Source organism: Herpailurus yagouaroundi, unplaced genomic scaffold (genome assembly GCF_014898765.1).
Source record: "Herpailurus yagouaroundi ecotype Mexico unplaced genomic scaffold, PumYag 161, whole genome shotgun sequence".
In the NCBI taxonomy this organism is placed as follows: Eukaryota; Metazoa; Chordata; class Mammalia; order Carnivora; family Felidae; genus Herpailurus; species Herpailurus yagouaroundi.
Genome location: NW_024412402.1, coordinates 19,918,456 through 19,926,337, shown reverse-complemented (window position 1 = coordinate 19,926,337; position 7,882 = coordinate 19,918,456). Strand labels below are relative to the sequence as shown.

The 7,882-nt window shown below is 41.9% G+C and overlaps 1 long non-coding RNA gene across 1 annotated transcript in view; it reads left to right on the top strand.

Annotated features, from left to right (window-relative positions):
- Positions 1–5,785: 5,785 nt before the first annotated feature.
- The window catches only part of LOC121035627 (uncharacterized), an 11,673-nt gene continuing 9,576 nt past the window's right edge, over positions 5,786–7,882 (top strand). Inside the window, exon 1 of the long non-coding RNA XR_005792994.1 lies at positions 5,786–5,965. This is a non-coding gene — a long non-coding RNA (uncharacterized LOC121035627). The remainder of the gene's footprint in view (positions 5,966–7,882) is intronic.

Here is a 7,882-nt window from a genome sequence, read left to right as displayed (position 1 = left end):
TGATAAAAGGCTAGGGAATTGGTGGTACCGAGGAGGAAGCCTGTGTCCTGAGGGCTCTCCTGACCTCTGTGCTCCAAGAGGATATCTCCGTTATTTGAAGACTAGAGACTTATCACCGCTTAGAGGATTTGCAAGGGATTTGACCGCTGGATTGGTGTGGGCAGGCTTACTATGCTCAGATGGGCACCGCTGGACCATGATGTCTTGTTTTCATAAACTGGGGGGAAGGATTTGATTTGTCAGGAGAGTGGGACGAAGAGGAATAAGACACACGGTGGAAGACTGGAAGTTTCTCTGTTCAGTGACGTGAGTGTATCTCTTAAGATTAGGAAACAGATCTTAAGAAAAAAAACTAGCATAAGTAGTTTTGAAAAAGTATCTAAAGCAACTCTGAAGACCAAAAAGGCCACGAGTAATTCACATCTTGCTTCTCCTGCTTTTCTAAGACCCTTGCTTTCAGTGTTGGACAGCCAGAAATATCAAAAATTGACTGTAAACCAGGGGCCCTCTTCTTTCATCATCCTATAAAGGGGAAAGCTGTTTTCAAATTTGGAAATCTTAAAAATAAAGAGAATAGTTTGTGAATGGATCCTCGCAATAAACAAAGAGAACAGAATGATTCCCTTTTATGAGATCAAATTTCACATACAGTTTAAATATTCTTACCACTTGGAACCAACCAAATACTTTCAGCTCTATAAAGTTTCCATTATTTCATTTAACCAGAGAAATCTGCCAGCTAATATTTTACTAAGCCTGAAAATATTTTAACTGGCCCTCTCCGTATCTATCAAGTTCAAAGGGATGGTATAATTTTTGTATCAATTCTCCATAAAGTTTAGTCCCAGAAATGTGGACTATAGTTTCAATATTTATTAAAATTTTTTGTCTATTGGCTGACTTATTTTAGGCCCATGGGCATGTGCTTTTATTGCATGGTAGGCTTAAAAATTCATACGCTCGGGTCTAGATGACTCTAGCATTTTGCTGTTCATGAAGATCATTTAAGATGAAAGGCATTAAAATAAGGTAGACTTTAGATATCTAAGCATCTGTTTAATTCAGCCCTTCTCCTCTATTACTTATTTCTGGTGCTGGGCATCAAAGAAAAAAATAAAAAGTCGGCACTGTTCTCTTAAAAATACGTCAAGGCCCCCAACTCTTTAACAACACAGGAAATGTCAAATATTATATGGATATAAATAACTCAGTAAAACAGGGTTACAGGAACATCTGGCTTTGCACAGTTCCACGCACTCGGCTGGCGCAAAGATATTTCAGTAATACTATCCGGTCGTTGGGTTGTGTGACACCGTGGGGGCACAGAAGGGAATTTGAGTGTCGAGTGAAAAATGTGCTTGTAAAAGGGTCTGAGTTGTTATCTGTCTAATCCGTCCTAATCTGTTCAGTCATTTGCTCTGGGGGCTCTTAAGAGGGAATACTGACCCCCTCTGGAAGCCGGTCTCTTAGACAGATACCCCCAGAGCCCCTGGGTTAGGGATGGAGGGCAGAAGGTTAACGATCCTCGGGACACAGGCTGCCCTGAAGATAACTGGAGAGATCATTTTTAAAAGGGACATCTTAATTTTCGGAGGAACATGCAGCTCTATTTCAGTTCTAACCTTGTGGAAACAATCTGAAGGGGAAAATAGTGACAACATCTCCTTTGTTCCTGCCAGCTTTGCCTTGTGCCCTGTTCAGCTCCACTGTTCAGTTTCCCTCCTCTCTTTACTGCATCACGTTCTCCACCAAAGGCTCTCCTTTTATTTTTAAGATCTGACTTCGTTGGATGCTGGGCAGACTACCATTTGGGGAAGGCAGTTTGTGCAATCCAGACTATTTGGTGTTCGTTTCACTCATACGCACTTAGAAAAGAAAGCAAAATCCCCATCGGGCTCTGGGCTGATGGCTCAGAGCCTGAAGCCTGTTTCCGATTCTGTGTCTCCCTCTCTCTCTGCCCCTCCCCCATTCATGCTCTCTCTCTGTCCCAAAAATAAATAAACGTTGAAAAAAAAATTAAAAAAAAAAAAAGAAAAGAAAGCAAAACCCCCAGACAGATCCACACACACCAACAGTTTCACACAAAGGCACGTAAGGGTTATGGTTTTCCTCGACGTCTAGATTGCAGGGTTCAGCATCATCAAGAGTAGGAAAGAACAACGTTATCCACATCAGAGGGAGGCAAGGCCAGGTATAAATTATAGGTCCACGTCTTAGATCCCTTTAGGCTCATTCCCAAGTACATTTTGCATGTATTTATTCTGCACATATTGACTACTGACCACGTGCCAAGCACTGTGGTAGGTACAAACTCAAGGCCCTTCCTTGTCTTCAAGGAGCTTAGAGTCTACGTGGAAATAAACAGTAACAGTAGACTAGATCGGACCACAGTGCAATACGTTCTAAAATACAGTGAACCAGCAAAAGAAAATAAATTGCAGGTAAAGACAGCTTGCTTAAACATCTCCTATGAAACTAGTGGTGGAGGCACAGGCAGCTAAATGGCAATGCTGTCCAGCACGAGAACAGGAAGTGGAGAGGAAGCTGCTTTCTCTCCGAAACACGTGGGGCAATCGTACGGAGTTGAAAGAAATCGCTTTTTGTGGAGTATGGTGGGTAAGGGTGCATGCTAACCTGGTTCTTGCAGTAGTTTCCGGAGACCCCCAAAGTGCTACCCTTAAGGCATAGCTTCTTGTGTTCTTTCTCAAATGGCCTTCTTCCATTCATTCACGAACCGGTGAATTCAACCGCCGCCTATTTATAGAGCACCTTCTAGGAACGAAGATGTGCAGGAGGACACAATTCCTAGCTTTCAGGGAGCCCTATCACATAGAGGAAATCCATGTAAATACACAGCTACAGCACAGTGTGTAACCGTTAAGGATCTGTGCCAGACTGTAGAGGGAGATAAAGATCAGGTTAGAGCGCAAGACCCCAAGTGGATGGGTTGGAAATCACCTGATGGGCCAGAGTAATACTCTCACTGAGTATTCAGATGACGGATGGCAATTTCATTCAAAACCGTCCTGATTGGGCCACATAATTTATTTACATTACTTGGATAATTTCTCAGTTCCCTTTTGCTATGGTCTTTGTCGACTTGACTTGTAAAGGAATGACCAGTGAGTCAGGGGAATTATAGACTCTGCCTAGGCCACTTGCCCAGTTCTCCAGAACCTTGAGAAGGTGCTGGGGTGTATTCGCTGGGGGAGGGGGTGGGGTGGGGAGGGGGGAGGTCCCAGCCCCCACACATCCAGCCCAGCCCTAGATGAACGCTGTTGAGTATCACTTACCAACCTGCTCTTCTGCCACTTTCTTAACACCCACTTTCTCCTTCCTCTTCCCATTCTGTTCCAGGGATCTGATGGAACAAACTGCCCTCAGACACCACTGAGATCGTGACACAGGCCAGTGCACTTCAGGAAATTCAAACTGACAGGAGCCCCTGCCTTCTGCTGTTGCAAAAGTGGCTTGCTGTAGCAAGACGCCAGCTCAGAGCCACGGGCTGGCTGCAACTAAAAGTTCTTGACCCTCCCTCCGGAGAAGGGAGTGCCTGGGGGGCTGAAAGCTTTGGCGGGGTTGAGATAAACACTCAGGTTAAGGCATTTTTCATCTGTTTAACCAGATCTCATTATATTGTCAAACAAGACTGCAGCGCTCACAAGAAACAGCTATGGTATTCTTGTTGAGAGGTGGGACGAGAAGGAAGAATTTATTTTTTCCACTAAGGTTAATTCCTCCGATGCTGGGAGGCCAGGCAAAGTTTTTACTGGGATGCAAATGAAGGCTGAAGAGGTGAGCTCTTGGAGTCATTGAAGGGAAGCCTGATGGCACTTCATATGGCCCTGCCTTGCCAGGTGGGGAAGAAAGAGAACGTTAGTAATAATCTTGTCTACATCCTAGGCAGAGAACTGCCCCCTTTTCAGGGCACCCACATAAGTCATCCCTTAATTGCATATTCCCTTGCTATGTCAACTCTCCTTCGTTGACTCCAGGAAAATGCCACCTTGCCTTTTCCCCCCCTTTTTTTAAATAACTTCTCTTACCTTTTCCAGGTTGAGTTAAATGTAACCATTGCTTGGTCCTGATGATGCTCAAGTTAACTACATGACCATGCTACCCAGCCATGAGTCCAGATTGTACAGACCTAGTGATGATCCATGTGAAAATACTTACAGTTAGTCCTAAAACGTGGTCTCACTGAAACAGACCATCTGCATTTTAGAAAATCCAAAGCAAATGTCTGGTAAGCGAATTCTTTCATTAGCTGCTAATTTCAATCATAATCCTATTTTATATATATGTATATTTTTTCCTATTTTATATTTGAAGAGCACATTCATTCTTACAGATCATTTGTGTTCTAATCATACAACTGTACAACACAGCTTTAACGTTCTTAAAGCTGTTAGTTCTTTATTTAGTTACTAGTTACCCGTTGGTGAGGATGATCTCCCTGTACTCCTCTCCCACTTTTGCAGCAGTGATTTTAAACCTTTTCTGCTCTCCCTGTGCTTCTAGTCCCTCCACGTCCCCTCCTACTCTAATCTTGGGTCTTACTTTACTGAGAAAATGGAAGCCGTCAGCTGGCATTGCCTTTAGCTGCCTGCTGCTGAACCTGCATCCTCTATCTGCCTCCATGTTACCCTTCTTCCTTCCTACGAGGGGTCTCTTAGGATCTATTCGGTAACTATTTTACAGAGCAGGAAACATACAGAATGACCTGGAGAACTGTCCACTATCTTACAGGAAGTAAAAGGTGGTGGCAGAATTTGAACTCAGGTCCCCTGACTTTTGGTCCTTGTGCCCTTCCCCCCTCCTTCCATTTTTAAATAGACTTTATTTATTTATTTATTTATTTATTTATTTTATTTATTTATTTTAGTTTATTCATTACTTATTTTGAGAGAGTGAGTGGAGGAGGGGCAGAGAGAGAGAGAGGGAGAGAGAGAATCCTAAGCAGGCTCCATACTGTCAGCACAGAGCCCAATGTGGGGCTCGAACTCATGAACCATGAGATCATGACCTGAGCTGAAGTTGGGCCCCTAACCGACTGAGCCACCCTGGTGCCCCCCCTTTTTTTAAAGCGCAGTTTTAGGTTCACACTACAATTGAGAGGAAAGTACAAAAATTCCCATATACCCCATGCTCCCACAATTAATGACATCACTTACCAGATTGATACTTTTTTTTTTCTACCAAAGATGAACCTTTGTTAACACATCATAATTACTCAGTCTATAATTTACCTGAGGATACATTCTTCATATTGTATATTCATTGGGTTGGGACAAATGTATAATGTATCACTATAACATTATATAGAGTATTTTCATTGCCCTAAAGATCCTCTGTGTTCTGTCTAATTCATCTCCCCACCTCTGCTTTCTGACAACCACTGAACTTTCATGGTCTCCATAGTTTTGTCTTTTTAAGACTGTCTTATATTTGAGAGACGCCTGTGTGGCTCAGTCGGTTGAACGTCCGACTTTGGCTCAGGTCATGATCTCGCAGTTTGTGAGTTCGAGCCCCACGTCGGGCTCTTTGCTGACAGCTTGGAGCCTGGAGCCTGCTTCGGATTCTGTGTCTCCCTCTCTCTCTGCCTCACCCCTGCTCATGCTCTGTCTCTCTCTCTGTCAAAAATAAGTAAACATTAAAAAAATTGTTTTTTTAAAGAATATCATATAGTTGCAATCATGGTATGTAGACTTCTCAGATTGGATTCTTTCACTTAGAAATATGCATTTAAGTTTTCTCCATGTCTTTTTTGTGGCTTATAGTCATTTCTTTGGAGCATGGAATGGTAATCCATCGTCTGTCTGTAGCGCAATTCATCCATTCACCTACTGAAGGGTATCTTCATTGCTTCCCAAAACATCCCCTTGGTTGCTACTCTAAACATCTGGGCAGGTTGTTTTCAACTCCTTTGGGTAAACACCAAAGAGCACAATCGCTGGACTGCATGGTAAGTGTATATTTGGTTTTGTAAGAAACTGCCCAGCTGTCTTCCAAAGTGGCTGTACCATTTTGCATTCCCTTTAGCAATGAATGAGAGTTCCTGTTTCCTCACATCCTTGTCAGCATTTGGTTTTGTCGGTGTTTTGGATTTGGGCCATTCTAATAGGTCTGCTGTGGTATCATTTTTTTTTTAATTTGCATTTCCCTGATGACTTAAGAAGTAGAGCATCTCTTCCCATGTTTTTTGTCATCTGTACGTCTTCCTTGCTGAGTTGTCTGTTAAAATGACCCACTTTTAAAAGTTTTCTCATTTTGAGTTTTTTTTAATTAACATTTTTTTTTCAACGTTTATTTATTTTTGGGACAGAGAGAGACAGAGCATGAACGGGGGAGGGGCAGAGAGAGAGGGAGACACAGAATCGGAAACAGGCTCCAGGCTCCGAGCCATCAGCCCAGAGCCCGACGCGGGGCTCGAACTCACGGACCGCAAGATCGTGACCTGGCTGAAGTCGGATGCTTAACCGACTGCGCCACCCAGGCGCCCCTCATTTTGAGTTTTAAGAATCACTTGTGTGTGTGTATATATATATGTAGATACATAGTTAGATAGATAGATAACAGTCCTTTATCAGACGTGTCTTTTGCAAATGTTTTCTCCTAATATGAGGCTTGTCTTCACATTCTCTTGATTCTGTCTTTCACATAACAGAAGATCTTAATTTTAGTGAAGCCCAGCTTATCGATGCTTTCCTTCATGCATTGTGCCCTTGTGTTGTACCTAAAAAGTCATCACCATACCCAAGATCATCTAGGTTTTTTCCTGCGTTATCCTCTAGAAGTTCATAGTTTTGCATCTAAGTCTATGATCCATTGTGAGCTAAGTTTGGTGAGGGGTGCAAAGTCTGTGTCTAGACCCCCTGTTTTTGCATGTGGCTGTTTCTGTTCCATTGTATTCCCTTTGTGACTTTGCCAAAGTTGAGTTTGCTATACTTACGTGGGTCTATTTCTGGGCTCTCTATTCTGTCCCACTGATAATTTATCTGTTCTTTTCCCAATACCACACTGTTTCAATTACCACAGCTTTATAGTAAGTCTTGAAATTGGGTAGTGTCAGTCCTCCAACTTTGTCCTTCTCCTTCCATATTGTGTTGGCCATTCTGGGTCTTTTGGCTCTCCATAGAAACCTTAGAATCAGGTTGTTGATATCCATAAAATAACCTGCTGAGCTTTTGATTGAGATCACGTTGAATCCATAGACCAAGTTGGGAAGGGTTGACACCTTGACAATATTGAGTCTTCCTATCCATGGATCTGTCTCCATTTATTTTGTTCTTTGGCTTTATTCATCAGAGCTTGGAGTTTTCCTCATAAGTATATATGTCAGATTTATACCTAAGTGTTTTCATGTGTTGGGTGCTAGTGTAAATGATATTGTGTTTCTAATTTAAGTCCTACTTGTTTGTTGTTGGTATATAGGAAAGCAATTGACTTTTGTATATTGATCTTGTCTTCTGCAATCTTGCTATAATCTCTTAATAGTTCCAGGAGTTTTTCCTTCATTTTTTTGGGTGTTCCTCATAGATAATCATATCATCTGGGAAGAAAAATAATTGTATATCTTGTTTCCTAATCTGCATACCTTTTCCTTTCTTATTGTATTGGTATTGTAACCAGTATGATGTTGCAAAGAAGTGGTGAGAAGGAACATCCTTGTCTTGTACTAATGTCCTTTTCACCATATTGTAGTGCCTTTTAATCTCTCTCTCTCTCTCTCTCTATATATATATATATATATATATAATCTTTATATATATATATATATATAACATTTATATATATAAATTGAAAGTTTATTTATTTATTTTGAGAGAGAGAGAGAGAGAGAGAGAGAGAGAAGCAGAGAGGGAGAGAGAATCCCAAGCTC